Source organism: Pseudopipra pipra, chromosome W (genome assembly GCF_036250125.1).
Source record: "Pseudopipra pipra isolate bDixPip1 chromosome W, bDixPip1.hap1, whole genome shotgun sequence".
NCBI classification, from domain to species: Eukaryota; Metazoa; Chordata; class Aves; order Passeriformes; family Pipridae; genus Pseudopipra; species Pseudopipra pipra.
In genome coordinates this window covers 22,546,519-22,566,659 of record NC_087580.1, presented here as the reverse complement: position 1 = coordinate 22,566,659, position 20,141 = coordinate 22,546,519, and the positions used below count along the sequence as shown (strand labels likewise).

The window sequence follows — 20,141 nt, the reverse complement described above, 5'->3', positions numbered from 1 at the left end:
GCTCCCTTCCAGCATCTCCAGGATGCTGTGGGATCTTGTGAGGCCACTGCATGGACTGGGTCACTTCTTCTGTCACCTTGCTCCAGGGCTGCAACTCTCCTGCAGTGTCACCATGACACTCCTGCTCTCTGCTTTCCAGGTTCCATTTTCAGATCCAGTCTTCCCCTCCTGTTCCCAGGGACATCCTGGGAGTGCTTCAGAGCTGCCATCCTGGGGCAGCTCCTGCCCAGCGTGGGCAGGCACAAGGTCTCTCCAGCTGCTCCTCTCCCCTCCCCAGTGCCACTGTTTTCTGCAGCCTCCTCATCCTTGCCCAGCACAGCCCTCCTGGCACAGTTGGACACAGCCCTTGTTCTCCCCCCTCCTCAGGCACCTGCCCAACCCCCTCAGCTCCAGCCTGATGGCCACAAACCTTCAGGGCAGGGAGGCACTGGGGAAAATGCTGAGGAAACCTTTCAGCTGCACTCCAATCCAATTGGAGGGGTTGGCCTCGAGGAAGAAATCCCTTCTCATTCTCCAGAACCACCAGGACAACCTGTGTTGTGTCCTGGGCACTCCTCTGGAAGTGTGGGCTATGGAAAAGGTTTTAGTGTCAGGGATATTGAGAAGGCTGGGCAGTGTCACTGGGAGACCTCTCCCAAACCCTTGGAAAGGCCAGAGCCAGCCCAGAGCTTCCTGGGGCCTTGGCAAAGGCAGACCTGGAACCAGTCTGCAAACAGGGCAGCAAGGAGGGTTGGCAGAGTTCCACACTGCTCAGGCTCAGCAGGGAAGGGGAGAGGGCAAGTCCTGCTGCAGCCATTGCCAGGCATGGGAAGGACAAGGCAGGGATTGCAGAACCCCTGTGGGAGGGAAAAGAAGGGGATGTTTTGTGCCCAGACTTTATCAAGGCCCTTGACATGGTCTCCTGTGCTCTCCTTATGGCCAGACTGGTGAGAGCTGGACTGAAGAAGTAGAAGATGTGGTGGGTGGGAAGTTGGCTGAATGAAGAGTGTCAAATAAAATCCATGGTACAAAGTCCTCTTGGCAGCAACTTCCTGGTGAAATCCTTCAGTGACCAGTCCTTGAACACCACTATAGAACATCTTTATTATCTCTCTGTACAATGGGACAAAATGTATTTTCAAGTCCTTTGTGGATGATGCCAAATTTCAGGAGCCCTTGAGCAACCTGTCCTGGTTTAAGGACACATATTGGCACAGGTACTCCAATAATGGAAGGTCCCAAATGATTGGAGGTTGGCGAATGTCACCCCAATCCACAAAAAAGGCTGCAAGCAGGACCCTGGCAACTACAGGCCTGTCAGCCTGACCTTGGTGCCTGGCAGGGTTATGGAGCAGATCATCCTGAGTGCAATCACACAGCACCTTCAGGATGGACAAGGGATCAGACCCAGCCAACATGGGTTTAGGAGGGGCAGGTCCTGTCTGACCAACCTGATCTCTTTTTACGATCAGGTGACCCACCTGGTGGATGAGGGGAAGGCTGTGGATGTGGTCTATCTGGACTTCAGCAAGGCCTTTGACACTGTCTCCCATAATATACTCCTGGAAAAGCTGGTAGCCCATGGCTTGGACAAGTGTATCCTCTCCTGGATTAGGAGCTGGCTGGAGGGTCGGGCCCAGAGAGTGCTGGTGAATGGAGCTGCATCCAGCTGGCGGCCGGTCACCAGTGGTGTTCCCCAGGGGTCAGTGTTGGGCCCAGTCCTGTTTAACATCTTTATTGATGATTTAGATGAGGGGATTGAGTCCATCATCAGCAAATTTGCAGATGACACCAAATTGGGAGGGAGTGTCGACCTGCTGGAAGGCAGGAGGGCTCTGCAGAGGGGTCTGGATAGGCTGGAGAGATGGGCTGATTCCAATGGGATGAAGTTCAATAAAGCCAAGTGCCGGGTCCTGCACTTTGGCCACAACAACCCCCTGCAGCGCTACAGGATGGGCACAGAGTGGCTGGAAAGCAGCCAGGCAGAAAGGGACCTGGGGGTACTAATTGACAGGAAGCTCAACATGAGCCAACAGTGTGCCCAGGTGGCCAAGAAGGCCAATGGGATCTTGTCCTGTATCAAAAATAGCGTGGCCAGCAGGAGCAGGGAAGTGATCCTTCCCCTGTACTCTGCATTGGTGAGGCCACACCTTGAATATTGTGTTCAGTTCTGGGCCCCTCAGTTCAGGAAGGGTATTGAGGTGCTGGAGTGGGTCCAGAGAAGAGCAACAAGGCTGGTGAAGGGACTTGAGCATAAGTCCTATGGGGAGAGGCTGAGGGAGCTGGGGCTGTTTAGCCTGGAGAAGAGGAGGCTCAGAGGTGACCTCATCACAGGGAAGTTCTAGCCAGGTGGGGGTTGGTCTCTTCTCTCAGGCACTCAGCAATAGGACAAGGGGGCACAGGCTTAAGCTCCGCCAGGGGAAATTTAAGTTGGATATCAGGAGAAAATTCTTTACAGAGAGAGTGATCAGGCATTGGAATGGGCTGCCCAGAGAGGTGGTGGATTCACCATCCCTGGAGATTTTTAAACACAGATTGGACGTGGCACTGAGTGCCATGATCTAGTAAATGGACTGGATTTGGACCAAGGGTTGGACTCGACGATCTCTGAGGTCTTTTCCAACCCAAACAATTCTATGATTCTATGATTCTATCCCCGTCTGTGACATCACATCCTCCTCTGTGACATCGCATCCTCCTCTGTGACATCGCATGTCTCCTGTGACATCACATCCCCCTCTGTGACATCGCATGTCTCCTATGACATCACATCCACCTCTGTGACATCAGAGCTCTCTGTGATATCACATCCTCCTCTAGGACATCATATCACCTTCTGTGACATCACATCCTCCTCTGTGACATAACATGTCTCCTATGACATCACATCCTATCCTGTGATATCACATCCTACTCTGTGACATCACAGCTCCCCTGTGACATCATATCCACCTCTCTGACATCACATGTCTCCTATGACATCACATCCTCCTCTGTGACATCACATCCTCCTTTGGGACATCGCATCCTCCTCTGTGACATTACATCCTCCTCTGTGACATCACATGTCTCCTATGACGTCACATCATCCTCCTCTGTGACATTACACCCTACTCTGTGACATCACAGCTTTCCTGTGACATCACAACCTCCTCTGTGACATCACTCTTCTACTGAGACATCACATCATCCTCCGTGACATCACATCCCCCTCTGTGACATCGCATGTCACCTATGACATCACATCCTTGTCTCAGAAATCACATGTCTCCTATGACATCACACCCTCCTCTGTGACATCACATCCTCCTCTGTGACATAACATCCTCCTCTGTGACATCGCATGTCTCCTATGACATCACATCCACCTCTGTGACATCACATCCTCCCTGTGACTTCACATCCAACTCTGTGACATTGCAGCTCCCTGTTACATCACATCCTCCTCTGTGACATCACCTACTCCTCTGTGACATCGCATGTCTCCTATGACATCACATCCTTCTCTCAGACATCACATGTCTCCTACGACATCACATCCTCGTCTGTGACATCGCATCCTCCTCTGTGACATCGCATGTCTCCTGTGACATCACATCCCCCTCTGTGACATCGCATGTCTCCTATGACATCACATCCACCTCTGTGACATCAGAGTTCTCTGTGATATCACATCCTCCTCTAGGACATCATATCACCTTCTGTGACATCACATCCTCCTCTGTGACATAACATGTCTCCTATGACATCACATCCTATCCTGTGATATCACATCCTACTCTGTGACATCACAGATCCCCTGTGACATCTTATCCACCTCTCTGACATCACATGTCTCCTATGACATCACATCCTCCTCTGTGACATCACATCCTCCTTTGGGACATCGCATCGTCCTCTGTGACATTACATCCTCCTCTGTGACATCACATGTCTCCTATGACGTCACATCATCCTCCTCTGTGACATTACACCCTACTCTGTGACATCACAGCTTTCCTGTGACATCACAACCTCCTCTGTGACATCACTCTTCTACTGAGACATCACATCATCCTCCGTGACATCACATCCCCCTCTGTGACATCGCATGTCACCTATGACATCACATCCTTGTCTCAGAAATCACATGTCTCCTATGACATCACACCCTCCTCTGTGACATCACATCCTCCTCTGTGACACCACAGCTCTCCTGTGACATCACATCCTCCTCTGTGACATCACATCCTCCTCTGTGACATCACAGCTCTCCTACGACATCACATCTCTACTGTGACATCACATCTTCCTCTGAGACATCACATCCTCCCTGCAAAATCAGAGCTCTCTATGACATCACATCCTTTTCTCTGACATCATATCCCCTTCGGTGTCATAGCATTTCTCCTATGACATCACATCCTCCCTGTGACTTCACATCCTCCTTCGTGACATTTCAGTTCTCCTGTGACATCACATCCTTCTCTGCGACATTGCAGCTCCCTGTGACATCACATCCTCCTCTGTGACATCATATCCTATCCTGTGACATCATATCCTCCTCCATGACATCAAATGCTTTTCTGTGACATCACATGTCTCGTATGACATCACATCCTCCCTGTGATTTCACATCCTCCTCTGTGACATCGCATGTCTCCTATGACATCACATCCTTATCTCAGACATCACATGTCTCCTATGAAGTCACATCCTCCTCTGTGACATCACAACCTCCTCTGTGACATCACATCCCCCTCTGTGACATCACATGTCTCCTATGACATCACATCCTCCTCTGTGACATTACATCCTCCGCTGTGACATCACATCCTCCTCTGTGACATCATGTCCTCCCCTGTGACATCACATCCCCCTCTGTGACATCACATCCTGCCTGCATATGACATCACATCCTCCTCTGTGTCATCACATCCTCCTCTGTGACATCACATCCTCCTCTGTGACATCACATCCTCCTCTGTGACATCGCATGTCTCCTATGACATCACATCCTCCCTGTGGCATCACATCCAACTCTGGGCATCCCAACCTCCTTTGTGACATCATAAGCCCCTCTGTGACATCGCAAGTCTACTATGACATCACATCCTCCTCCTCTGTGACATCACAGCTCTACTGTGACATCACATCCCCCTCTGTGACATCGCATGTCTCTTATGACATCACATTCACCTCTGTGACATCACATCCCCTTCTGTGACATCACATCTTCATCAGTGACATCAAATCTTCCTCAGTGACATCACAGCTCCCTGTGACATCACATCCTTCTCTGTGACATCAGAGCTCTCCTATGACATCACCGCTTTCTTGTGACATCACATCCTCCTCTGTGACATCACATCCTCCTCTGTGACATCACATCCTGCCCTGTGAAATTTTATGTCTCCTATGACATCACATCCTTCTGTGACATCATATCCTCCTCTGTGACATGACAGCTCTCCTATGACGTCACATCCTCATCTGTGGCATCACAGCTCTCCTGTGACATCACAGCTTTACTGTGACATGACATCCTTTCTGTGACATCACATCTTCCTCTGTGACATCACATTCTCCTCTGTGACATCACAGCTCTCCTATGTAATCACATCCTCCTTGTGACATCACATGTCTCCTATGACATCACATCCTCTCCTGTGACATCACATCCTCCTCTGTGACACCACAGCTCTCCTGTGACATCACATCCTCCTCTGTGACATCACAGCTCTCCTACGACATCACATCTCTACTGTGACATCACATCTTCCTCTGAGACATCACATCCTCCCTGCAAAATCACAGCTCTCTATGACATCACATCCTTTTCTGTGACATCATATCCCCTTCTGTGTCATCGCATGTCTCCTATGACATCACATCCTCCCTGTGACTTCACATCCTCCTTCGTGACATTACAGCTCTCCTGTGACATCACATCCTTCTCTGCGACATTGCAGCTCCCTGTGACATCGCATCCTCCTCTGTGACATCATATCCTCTCCTGTGACATCATATCCTCCTCCATGACATCAAATGCTTTTCTGTGACATCACATGTCTCCTATGACATCACATCCTCCCTGTGATTTCACATCCTCCTCTGTGACATCGCATGTCTCCTATGACATCACATCCACCTCTGTGACATCACTGCTCTCCTGTGACATCACATCCTCCTCTGTGACATCACAGCTCTCCTGTGACATCATAGCTCTAGTGTGACAACACATCCTTTCTGTGACATCACATCTTCCTCTGTGACATCACATCCTTCTCTGTGACTTCGCATGTCTCCTATGACATCACATCATCCTCTGTGACATCACAGCTCTCCTGTGACATCACATCCTGCTCTCAGACATCATATGTCTCCTATGATGTCACATCCTCCTCTGTGACATCACATCCTCCTCTGTGACATCATATCCCCTTCTGTGACAACGCATGTCTCCTATGACATCACATCCTCCTCTGTGACATTACAGCTCTCCTGTGACATCACATCCTTCTCTGTGTCTTCGCAGCTCCATGTGACATGGCATCCTCCTCGGTGACATCACATCCTCCTCTGTGGCATCGCATGTCTCCTATGACATCACATCCTCCTCTCTGACATCACATCCTCTTTGTGACATCACATCCTCCTCTGTGACATCACATCCTTCTCTGTGACATCATATCCTCTTCTGTGACATCTTATCCCCCTCTGTGACATCGCATGTCTACTATGACATCACATCCTCCTCCTCTGTGACATCACAGCTCTACTGTGACATCACATCCTTTCTATGACATCACATCTTCCTCTGTGGCATCACAGCTCTCCTATGACATCACAGCTCTACTGTGACATCACATGTCCTCTGTGACATCACATCTTCCTCTGTGACATCACATCCTCCGCTGTGACATCACATCCCCCTCTGTGACATCACATCCCTTCTGTAACAGCGCGTCTTCCTCTGTGACATCACATCCCCCTCTCTGACATCGCATGTCTCCTGTGACATCACATCCAACTCTGTGACATCATACCCTCTCCTGTGACATCACATCCCTTCTTTGACATCACATCTTCCTCTGTGACATCGCATGTCACCTCTGTGACATCACAGCCCTACTGTGACATCACATCCTCCTCTGTGGCATCACAGCTCTCCTATGACATCACAGCTCTACTGTGACATCACATGTCCTCTGTGACGTCACATCTTCCTCTGTGACATCACATCCTCCGCTGTGACATCACATCCCCCCTGTGACATCACATCCTTCTCTCTGACATCGCATGTCTCCTGTGACATCACATCCAACTCTGTGACATCATACCCTCTCCTGTGACATCATATTCTCCTCCATGACATCAAATGCTTTTCTGTGACATCACATGTCTCCTATGACATCACATCTTCCCTGTGACATCACAACCTCCTCTGTGACATCACATGTATCCTATGACATCACATCCTCCCTGTGACATCACATCCAACTCTGGGCATCCCAACCGCCTTTGTGACATCATAACCCCCTCTGTGACATCGCATGTCTCCTATGAAATCACATCCTCCTCTGTGACATCACAGATCCCCTGTGACATCACATCCCCCTCTGTGACATCGCATGTCTCTTATGACATCACATTCACCTCTGTGACATCACAGTTTTCTGTGACATCACATCCTCCTCAATGACATCACATGCTTACTGTGACATCACACTCTCCTCTCTGAATTCACATCCACCTCTGGACATCACATCCCCCCCTGTGACATCACATCCTCCTCTGTTACATCACATACTCCTGTGTGACATCACACCCCCCTCTGTGATGTCGCATGTCTCCTATGACGTCACATCCACCTCTGTGACATCACAGATCCCCTGTGACGTCACACCCTCCTCTGTGACATCACAGCTCTCCGGTGACATCACATCCCCTTCTGTGACATCACATCCTTCTCTGTGACTTCGCATGTCTCCTATGACATCACATCCTCCTCTGTGACATCACAGCTCTCCTGTGACATCACATCCTGGTCTCAGACATCATATGTCTCCTATGATGTCACATCTTCCTCTGTGACATCACATCCTCCTCTGTGACATCACATCCCCCTCTGTGACATCGCATGTCTCCTATGACATCACATCCTCCTTGTGACATCACATCCTCCTCTGTGACATTACAGCTCTCCTGTGACATCACATCCTTCTCTGTGACTTCGCAGCTCCATGTGAGATGGCATCCTCCTCGGTGACATCACATCCTCCTCTGTGGCATCGCATGTCTCTTATGACATCACATCCTCCTCTCTGAAATCACATCCTCTTTGTGACATCACATCCTCCTCTGTTACATCACATCCTTCTCTGTGACATCATATCCTCTTCTGTGACATCTTATCCCCCTCTGTGACATCGCATGTCTCCTATGACATCACATCCTTGTCTCAGACATCACATGTCTCCTATGAAGTCACATCCTCCTCTCTGACATCACAACCTCCTCTGTGACATCACATCCCCCTCGGTGACATCGCATGTCACCTATGACATCACATCCCTGTCTCAGACATCACATGTCTCCTATGACATCACATCCTCCTCTGTGACATTGCATCCTCCGCTGTGACATCACATCCTCTTCTGTGACGTAATATCCTCCTCTGTGACATCACATCCCTCTCTGGGCCATCACATCCTGCCTGCCTATGACATCACATCCTCCTCTGTGACATCACATCCTCCTCTGTGACATCACATCCTCCTCTGTGACATCACATCCAACTCTGTGACATCACATCCTCCTCTGTGACATCACAGCTCTCCTACGACATCACATCTCTACTGTGACATCACATCTTCCTCTGAAACATCATATCCTCCCTGCAAAATCACAGCTCTCTATGACATCACATTCCTTTCTCTGACATCATATCCCCTTCTGTGTCATCACGTCTCCTATGACATCACATCCTCCCTGTGACTTCACATCCTCCTCTGTGACATTGCATGTCTCCTGTGACATCACATCCTCCTCTCTGACATCACAGCTCTTCTGTGACATCATAGCTCTAGTGTGACAACACATCCTTTCTGTGACATCACATCTTCCCCTGTGACATCATATCCTCCTCTGTGACATCACATCCCCCTCTGTGACATCACATGTCTCCTATGACATCACATCCTCCTTGTGACTTCACATCCTCCTTCGTGACATTACAGCTCTCCTGTGACATCACATCCTTCTCTGCGACATTGCAGCTCCCTGTGACATCACATCCTCCTCTCTGACATCATATCCTCTCCTGTGACATCATATCCTCCTCCATAACATCAAATGCTTTTCTGTGACATCACATGTCTCCTATGACATCACATCCTCCCTGTGACTTCACATCCTCCTCTGTGACATCGCATGCCTCCTATGACATCACATCCACCTCTGTGACATCACTGCTCTCCTGTGACATCATAGCTCTAGTGTGACAACACATCCTTTCTGTGACATCACATCTTCCTCTGTGACATCACATCCTTCTCTGTGCCTTCGCATGTCTCCTATGATGTCACACCCTCCTCTGTGACATCACATCCTTCTCTGTGACATCATATCCCCTTCTGTGACATCGCATGTCTCCTATGACATCACATCCTCCTTGTGACATCACATCCTTCTCTGTGACATCGCAGCTCCATGTGACATAGCATCCTCCTCGGTGACATCACATCCTCCTCTGCGGCATCGCATGTCTCCTATGACATCACATCCTCCTCTCTGACATCATATCCTCTTCTGTGACATCGCATGTCTCCTATGACATCACATCCTCTTTGTGACATCACATCCTCCTCTGTTACATCACATCCTTCTCTGTGACATCATATCCTCTTCTGTGACATCTTATCCCCCTCTGTGACATTGCATGTCTACTATGACATCACATCCTCCTCCTCTGTGACATCACAGCTCTTCTGTGACATAACATCCTCCTCTGTGACATCGCATGTCTCCTATGACATCACATCCACCTCTGTGACATCACATCCTCCCTGTGACTTCATATCCAACTCTGTGACATTGCAGCTCCCTGTTACATTACATCCTCCTCTGTGACATCACCTACTCCTCTGTGACATCGCATGTCTCCTATGACATCACATCCTTCTCTCAGACATCACATGTCTCCTATGACATCACATCCTTGTCTGTGACATCACATCACCTATGACGTCACATCCTCCTCTGGGACATCACAGATCCCCTGTGACATCACACCCTCCTCTGTGACATCACAGCTCTCCGGTGACATCACATCCCCTTCTGTGACATCACATCTTCATCAGTGACATCAAATCTTCCACAGTGACATCACAGCTCCCTGTGACATCACATCCTTCTCTGTGGCATCACAGCTCTCCTGTGACATCACAGCTTTACTGTGACATCACATCCTTTCTGTGACATCACATCTTCCTCTGTGACATCACATTCTCCTCAGTGACATCACAGCTCTCCTATGTAATCACATCCTCCTTGTGTCATCACATGTCTCCTATGACATCACATCCTCTCCTGTGACAGCACATCCTCCTCTGTGACATCACAGCTCTCCTGTGACATCACATCCTCCTCTGTGACATCACATCCTCCTCTGTGACATCACAGCTCCCTGTGACATCACATCCTTCTCTGTGGCATCACAGCTCTCCTGTGACATCACAGCTTTACTGTGACATCACATCCTTTCTGTGACATCACATCTTCCTCTGTGACATCACATTCTCCTCTGTGACATCACAGCTCTCCTATGTAATCACATCCTCCTTGTGACATCACATGTCTCCTATGACATCACATCCTCTCCTGTGACAGCACATCCTCCTCTGTGACATCACAGCTCTCCTGTGACATCAAATCCTCCTCTGTGACATCACATCCTCCTCTGTGACACCACAGCTCTCCTGTGACATCACATCCTTTCTGTGACATCACAGCTCTCCTACGACATCACATCTCTACTGTGACATCACATCTTCCTCTGAGACATCACATCCTCCCTGCAAAATCACAGCTCTCTATCACATCACATCCTTTTCTCTGACATCATATCCCCTTCTGTGTCATCGCATGTCTCCTATGACATCACATCCTCCTCTGTGACATCACAGATCCCCTGTGACATCACATCCCCCTCTGTGACATCGCATGTCTCCTATGACATCACATTCACCTCTGTGACATCACAGCTCCCTGTGACATCAGATCCTTTCTGTGACATCACATCTTCCTTGGTGACATCACATCCTCCTCTGTGACATCGCAGCTCTCTGTGACATAACATCCTCCTCTGTGACAGCGCATGTCTCCTATGACATCACCTTCTCCTCTGTGACATCGCATGTCTCCTATGACATCACATCGTCCTCTGTGACATCACATCCTCCTCTGTGACATCACATCGTCCTCTGTGACATCACAGCTCTCCGGTGACATCATATCCTCCTCTGTGACATCACATCCCCCTCTGTGACATCACATGTCTCCTATGACATCACATCCTCCTCTGCGACATCACATCCTCCCTGCAACATCACAGTTCTCTATGACATCACATCCTCCTCTCTGACATCTGATCCCCCTCTTTGACATCGCATGTCTCCTATGACATCACGTCCTCCTCCTTTGTGACATCACAGCTCCACTGTGACATCACATCCTCCTCTGTGACATCACAGCTCTCCTGTGACATCACAGCTCTACTGTGACATTACATCCTTTCTATGACATCACATCTTCCTCTGTGACATCACATCCTCCTCTGTGACATCACATCCCTCTCTGTGACATCACATCCCTTCTGTGACATCACGTCTTCCTCTGTGACATCACATTCTCCTCTGTGACATCACATCCCCCTCTGTGACATCACATCCCTTCTGTGACATCATATCCTCCTCCCTGTATCTTCACATCCTCCTCTGGGACATCACATGTCTCCTATGACATCACATCCACCTCTGTGACATCACAGCTCTCCTGTGACATCATAGCTCTAGTGTGACATCACATCCTTTCTGTGACATCTCATCCTCCTCTGTGACATCACATCCTCCTCTGTGACATTACAGCTCTCCTGTGACATCACATCCTTCTCTGTGACTTCGCAGCTCCATGTGACATGGAATCCTCCTCGGTGACATCACATCCTCCTCTGTGGCATCGCAGGTCTCCTATGACATCACATCCTCCTCTCTGACATCACATCCTCTTTGTGACATCACATCCTCCTCTGTTACATCACATCCTTCTCTGTGACATCATATCCTCTTCTGTGATATCTTATCCCCCTCTGTGACATCGCATATCTACTATGACATCACATCCTCCTCCTCTGTGACATCACATCTTCCTCTGTGACATCACATCCTCCTCTGTGACATCACATCCTCCTCTGTGACATCACAGTTCTCTGTGATATAACATACTCATCTGTGACATCACATACTCCTCTGTGACATTGCATGTTCCCTATGACATCACATCCTTGTCTCAGACATCACATGTCTCCTAGGAAGTCACATCCTCCTCTGTGACATCACATCCTCCTCTGTGACATCACATCCCCCTCTGTGACATCGCATGTCTCCTATGACATCACATCCTTGTCTCAGACATCACATGTCTCCTATGACATCACATCCTCCTCTGTGACATTGCATCCTCCGCTGTGAAATCACATCCAACTCTGTGACATCACATCCTCTCTGTGACGTTACATCCAACTCTGGGCATCCCAACCTCCTTTGTGACATCATAACCCCCTCTGTGACATCGCATGTCTCCTATGAAATCACATCCTCCTCTGAGACATCACAGCTCCCTGTGACATCACATCCTTTCTGTGACATCACATCTTCCTCTGTGACATCACATTCTCCTCAGTGACATCACAGCTCTCCTATGTAATCACATCCTCCTTGTGACATCACATGTCTCCTATGACATCACATCCTCTCCTGTGACAGCACATCCTCCTCTGTGACATCACAGCTCCCTGTGACATCACATCCTTCTCTGTGGCATCACAGCTCTCCTGTGACATCACAGCTTTACTGTGACATCACATTCTTTCTGTGACATCACATCTTCCTCTGTGACATCACATTCTCCTCTGTGACATCACAGCTCTCCTATGTAATCACATCCTCCTTGTGACATCACATGTCTCCTATGACATCACATCCTCTCCTGTGACAGCACATCCTCCTCTGTGACATCACAGCTCTCCTGTGACATCACATCCAACTCTGGGCATCCCAACCTCCTTTGTGACATCATAACCCCCTCTGTGACATCGCATGTCTCCTATGAAATCACATCTTCCTCTGAGACATCACATCCTCCCTGCAAAATCACAGCTCTCTATGACATCACATCATCCTCTCTGACATCATATCCTCTCCTGTAACATCATATCCTCCTCCTTGACATCAAATGCTTTTCTGTGACATCACATGTCTCCTATGACATCACATCCTCCCTGTGACTTCACATCCTCCTTCGTGACATTACAGCTCTCCTATGACATCACATCCTTCTCTGCGACATTGCAGCTCCCTGTGACATCACATCCTCCTCTGTGACATCATATCCTCTCCTGTGACATCATATCCTCCTCCATGACATCAAATGCTTTTTCTGACATCACATGTCTCCTATGACATCACATCCTCCTTGTGACATCACTGCTCTCCTGTGACATCACATCCTCCTTCGTGACATTACAGCTCTCCTGTGACATCATAGCTCTAGTGTGACAACACATCCTTTCTGTGACATCACATCCTTCTCTGTGACTTCGCATGTCTCCTATGACATCACATCCTCCTCTGAGACATCACAGCTCCCTGTGACATCACATCCTTTCTGTGACATCACGTCACCTATGACGTCACATCCTCCTCTGGGACATCACACATCCCCTGTGACATCACACCCTCCTCTGTGACATCACAGCTCTCCGGTGACATCACATCCCCTTCTGTGACATCACATCTTCATCAGTGACATCAAATCTTCATCAGTGACATCACATCTTCCTCAGTGACATCACAGCTCCCTGTGACATCGCATCCTTCTCTGTGGCATCACAGCTCTCCTGTGACATCACAGCTTTACTGTGACATCACATCCTTTCTGTGACATCACATCTTCCTCTGTGACATCACATTCTCCTCTGTGACATCACAGCTCTCCTATGTATTCACATCCTCCTTGTGACATCACATGTCTCCTATGACATCACATCCTCTCCTGTGACAGCACATCCTCCTCTGTGACATCACAGCTCTCCTGTGACATCACATCCTCCTCTGTGACATCACATCCTCCTCTGTGACACCACAGCTCTCCTGTGACATCACATCCTTTCTGTGACATCACAGCTTTACTGTGACATCACATCCTTTCTGTGACATCACATCTTCCTCTGAGACATCACATCCTCCCTGCAAAATCACAGCTCTCTATGACATCACATCCTTTTCTGTGACATCATATCCCCTTCTGTGTCATCGCATGTCTCCTATGACATCACATCCTCCCTGTGACTTCACATCCTCCTTCGTGACATTACAGCTCTCCTGTGACATCACATCCTTCTCTGCGACATTGCAGCTCCCTGTGACATCACATCCTCCTCTGTGACATCATATCCTCTTCTGTGACATCATATCCTCCTCCATGACATCAAATGCTTTTCTGTGACATCACATGTCTCCTATGACATCACATCCTCCTCCTCTGTGACATCACAGCTCTACTGTGACATCACATCTTCCTCTGTGACATCACATTCTCCTCTGTGACATCACAGCTCTCTGTGACATAACAACCTCCTCTGTGGCATCACATACTCCTCTGTGACATCACAACCTCCTCTGTGACATCACATCCCCCTCTGTGACATCGCATGTCACCTATGACATCACATCCTTGTCTCAGACATCACATGTCTACTATGACATCACATCCTCCTCTGTGACATTGCATCCTCCGCTGTGACATCACATCCTCTCCTGTGACATCACATCCCCCTCTGGGCCATCACATCCTGCCTGCCTATGACATCACATCCTCCTCTGTGACATCACATCCTCCTCTGTGACATCACATTCTCCTCTGTGACATCACATCCAACTCTGTGACATCACATCCTCCTCTGTGACATCACACGTCTCCTATGACATCACATCCTCCCTGTGACGTCACATCCAACTCTGGGCATCCCAACCTCCTTTGTGACATCATAACCCCCTCTGTGACATCACATGTCTCCTACGAAATCACATCCTCCTCTGTGACATCACAGATCCCCTGTGACATCACATCCCCCTCTGTGACATCGCATGTCTCCTATGACATCACATTCACCTCTGTGACATCACAGCTCTCTGTGACATCACATCCTTTCTGTGACATCACATCTTCCTTGGTGACATCACATCCTCCTCTGTGACATCGCAGCTCTCTGTGACATAACATCCTCCTCTGTGACATCGCATGTCTCCTATGACATCACATCGTCCTCTGTGATATCACATCCTCCTCTGTGACATCACATCGTCCTCTGTGACATCACAGCTCTCCTGTGAAATCACATCCAACTCTGTGACATCACATCCCCCTCTGTGACATCACATGTCTCCTATGACATCACATCCTCCTCTGTGACATCACATCCTCCCTGCAACATCACAGTTCTCTATGACATCACATCCTCCTCTCTGACATCTGATCCCCCTATTTGACATCGCATGTCTCCTATGACATCACGTCCTCCTCCTCTGTGACATCACAGCTCCACTGTGACATCACATCCTCCTCTGTGACATCACAGCTCTCCTGTGACATCACAGCTCTACTGTGACATTACATCCTTTCTATGACATCACATCTTCCTCTGTGACATCACATCCTCCTCTGTGACATCACATCCCTCTCTGTGACATCACATCCCTTCTGTGACATCACGTCTTCCTCTGTGACATCACATTCTCCTCTGTGACATCACATCCCCCTCTGTGACATCACATCCCTTCTGTGACATCATATCCTCCTCCCTGTATCTTCACATCCTCCTCTGGGACATCACATGTCTCCTATGACATCACATCCACCTCTGTGACATCACAGCTCTCCTGTGACATCATAGCTCTAGGGTGACATCACATCCTTTCTGTGACATCACATCTTCCTCTCTGACATCACATCCTTCTCTGTGACATCACAGATCCCCTGTGACATGACATCCCCCTCTGTGACATCGCATGTCTCCTATGACATCACATTCACCTCTGTGACATCGCAGCTCTCTGTGACATAACATCCTCCTCTGTGACAGCGCATGTCTCCTATGACATCACATCCTCCTATGTGAAATCACATCCTCCTCTGTCACATAACATCCTCCTCAATGACATCACATGCTTACTGTGACATCACACCCTCCTCTGTGTCTTCACATCCACCTCTGTACATCACATCCTCCTCCGTGGCATCACCCCCCCTCTCAGCAATGTTGCATGTCTCCTATGACATCACATCCTTGACTGTGACATCATGTCTCCTATGACATCACATCCTCCTCTGGGACATCACAGATCCCCTGTGACATCACACCCTTCTCTGTGACATCACAGCACTCCGGTGACATCACATCCTCCTCTGTGACATCACAGCTCTCCTGTGACATCACATCCTTGTCTCAGACATCACATGTCTCCTATGATGTCACATCCTCCTCTGTGACATCACATCCTCCTCTGCGACATCATATCCCCTTCTGTGACATCGCATGTCTCTTATGACATCACATCCTCCTTGTGACATCACATCCTCCTCTGTGACATTACAGCTCTCCTGTGACATCACATCCTTCTCTGTGACATCGCAGCTCCATGTGACATGTCATCCTCCTCAGTGACATCATATCCTCCTCTGTGGCATCCCATGTCTCCTATGACATCACATCCTCCACTCTGACATCATATCCTCTTCTGTGACATTGCATGTCTCCTATGACATCACATCCTCTTTGTGACATCACATCATCCTCTGTTACATCGCATCCTTCTCTATGACATCATATCCTCTTCTGTGACATCTTATCCCCCTCTGTGACATCGCACGTCTCCCATGACATCAAATCTTCTCTGTGACATCACATCCTCCTCTGTGACATCACATCCCCCTCTGTGACATCACATCCTTTCTGTGACATCACATCTTTCTCTGTGACATCGCATGTCTCCTCTGTGACATTACAGCTCTACTGTGACATCACATCCTCCTCTGTGGCATCACAGCTCTCCTATGACATCACAGCTCTATTGTGACATCACATGTCCTCTGTGACATCACATCTTCCTCTGTGACATCACATCCTCCGCTGTGACATCACATCCCCCTCTGTGACATCACATCCCTTCTGTAACAGCACGTCTTCCGCTGTGACATCACATCCCCCTCTGTGACATCGCATGTCTCCTGTGACATCACATCCTCCTCTGTGACATCACATCCCCGCCTGTGACATCACATCCCTTCTGTGACATCACATCTTCCTCTGTGACATCGCATGTCTCCTCTGTGACATCACATCCTCCGCTGTGACATCACATCCCCCTCTGTGACATCACATCCCTTCTGTAACAGCGCGTCTTCCTCTGTGACATCACATCCACCTCTGTTGCATCGCATGTCTCCTGTGACATCACATCCTCCTCTGTGACATCATACCCTCTCCTGTGACATCATATTCTCCTCCATGACATCAAATGCTTTTCTGTGACATCACATGTCTCCTATGACATCACATCCTCCCTGTGACTTCACATCCTCCTCTGTGACATCGCATGTCTCCTATGACATCACATCCTTATCTGAGACAACACATACAGCTCTGGGCATCCCAACCTCCTTTGTGACATCATAAGCCCCTCTGTGACATCGCATGTCTCCTATGAAATCACATCCTCCTTTGACATTACATCCTCTGCTGTGACATCACATCCTCCCCTGCGAAATCACATCCTCCTCTGTGACATCACATCCTCCTCTGTGACATCACGTGTCTCCTATGACATCACATCCTCCCTGTGACATCACATCCAACTCTGGGCATCCCAACCTCCTTTGTGACATCATAAGCCCCTCTGTGACATCGCATGTCTCCTATGAAATCACATCCTCCTCTGTGACATCACAGATCCCCTGTGACATCACATCCCCCTCTGTGACATCGCATGTCTCTTATGACATCACATCCACCTCTGAACATCACATTTTCCTCTGTGACATCACATCCTCCTCAATGACATCACATGCTTACTGTGACATCACACCCTCCTCTGTGACTTCACATCCACCTCTGGACATCACATCCCCCCCTGTGACATCACATCCTCCTCTGTGACATCACATACTCCTGTGTGACATCACACCCCCCTCTGTGATGTCGCATGTCTCCTATGACGCCACATCCTCCTCTGGGACATAACAGATCCCCTGTGACGTCACACCCTCCTCTGTGGCATCACAGCTCTCCGGTGACATCACATCCCCTTCTGTGACATCACATCTTCATCAGTGACATCAAATCTCTCTCAGTGACATCACAGCTCCCTGTGACATCACATCCTTCTCTGTGACATCACAGCTCTCCTATGACATCACAGCTTTCTTGTGACACCACATCCTCCTCTGTGACATCACATCCTCCTCTGTGACATCACATCCTCCTCTGTGACATCACATCCTCCTCTGTGACTCCAAAGCTCTCCTGTGACATCACATCTTCCTCTGTGACATCACAGCTCTCCTACGACATCACATCTCTACTGTGACATCACATCTTCCTCTGAGACATCACATCCTCCCTGCAAAATCACAGCTCTCTATGACATCACATCCTTTTCTCTGACATCATAACCCCTTCTGTGCCATCGCATGTCTCCTATGACATCACATCCTTCTCTGCGACAGAGCAGCTCCCTGTGACATCACATCGTCCTCTGTGACATCATATCCTCCTCCATGACATCAAATGCTTTTCTGTGACATCACATGTCTCCTATGACATCACATCCTCCCTGTGACTTCACATCCTCCTCTGTGACATCGCATGTCTCCTGTGACATCACATCCACCTCTGTGACATCACTGCTCTCCTGTGACATCACATCCTCCTCTGTGACACCACAGCTCTCCTGTGACATCATAGCTCTAGTGTGACAACACATCCTTTCTGTGACATCACATCTTCCTCTGTGACATCACATCCTTCTCTGTGACTTCGCATGTCTCCTATGATGTCACATTCTCCTCTGTGACATCACAGCTCTCCTGTGACATCATATCCTTGTCTCAGGCATCACATGTCTCCTATGATGTCACATCCTCCTCTGTGAAATCACATCCTCCTCTGTGACATCATATCCCCTTCTGTGACATCGCTTGTCTCCTATGACATCACATCCTCCTTGTGACATCACATCCTCCTCTGTGACATTACAGCTCTCCTGTGACATCACATCCTTCTCTGGGACATCGCAGCTCCATGTGACATAGCATCCTCCTCGGTGACATCACATCCTCCTCTGTGGCATCGCATGTCTCCTATGACATCACATCCTCCTCTCTGACATCATATCCTCTTCTGTGACATCGCATGTCTCCAATGACATCACATCCTCTTTGTGACATCTCATCCTCCTCTGTTACATCACATCCTTCTCTGTGACACCATATCCTCTTCTGTGACATCTTATCCCCCTCTGTGACATCGCATGTCTACTATGACATCACATCCTCCTCCTCTGTGACATCACAGATCTACTGTGACATCACATCCTTTCTATGACATCACATCTTCCTCTGTGACATCACATCCTCCTCTGTGACATCGCATGTCTCCTATGACATCACATCCTCCTCTGTGACATCACATCAAACTCTGTGACATTGCAGCTCCCTGTTACATCACATCCTCCTCTGTGACATCACCTTCTCCTCTGTGACATCGCATGTCTCGTATGACATCACATCCTTCTCTCAGACATCACATCTCTCCTATGACATCACACCCCACCTGTGACATCACA

General features: G+C 48.7%; 1 long non-coding RNA gene across 1 annotated transcript in view; it reads left to right on the top strand.

Annotated features, from left to right (window-relative positions):
* The window catches only part of LOC135405712 (uncharacterized), a 958,894-nt gene that overhangs the window by 154,987 nt on the left and 783,766 nt on the right, over window positions 1-20,141 (top strand). The window lies entirely within an intron of this gene.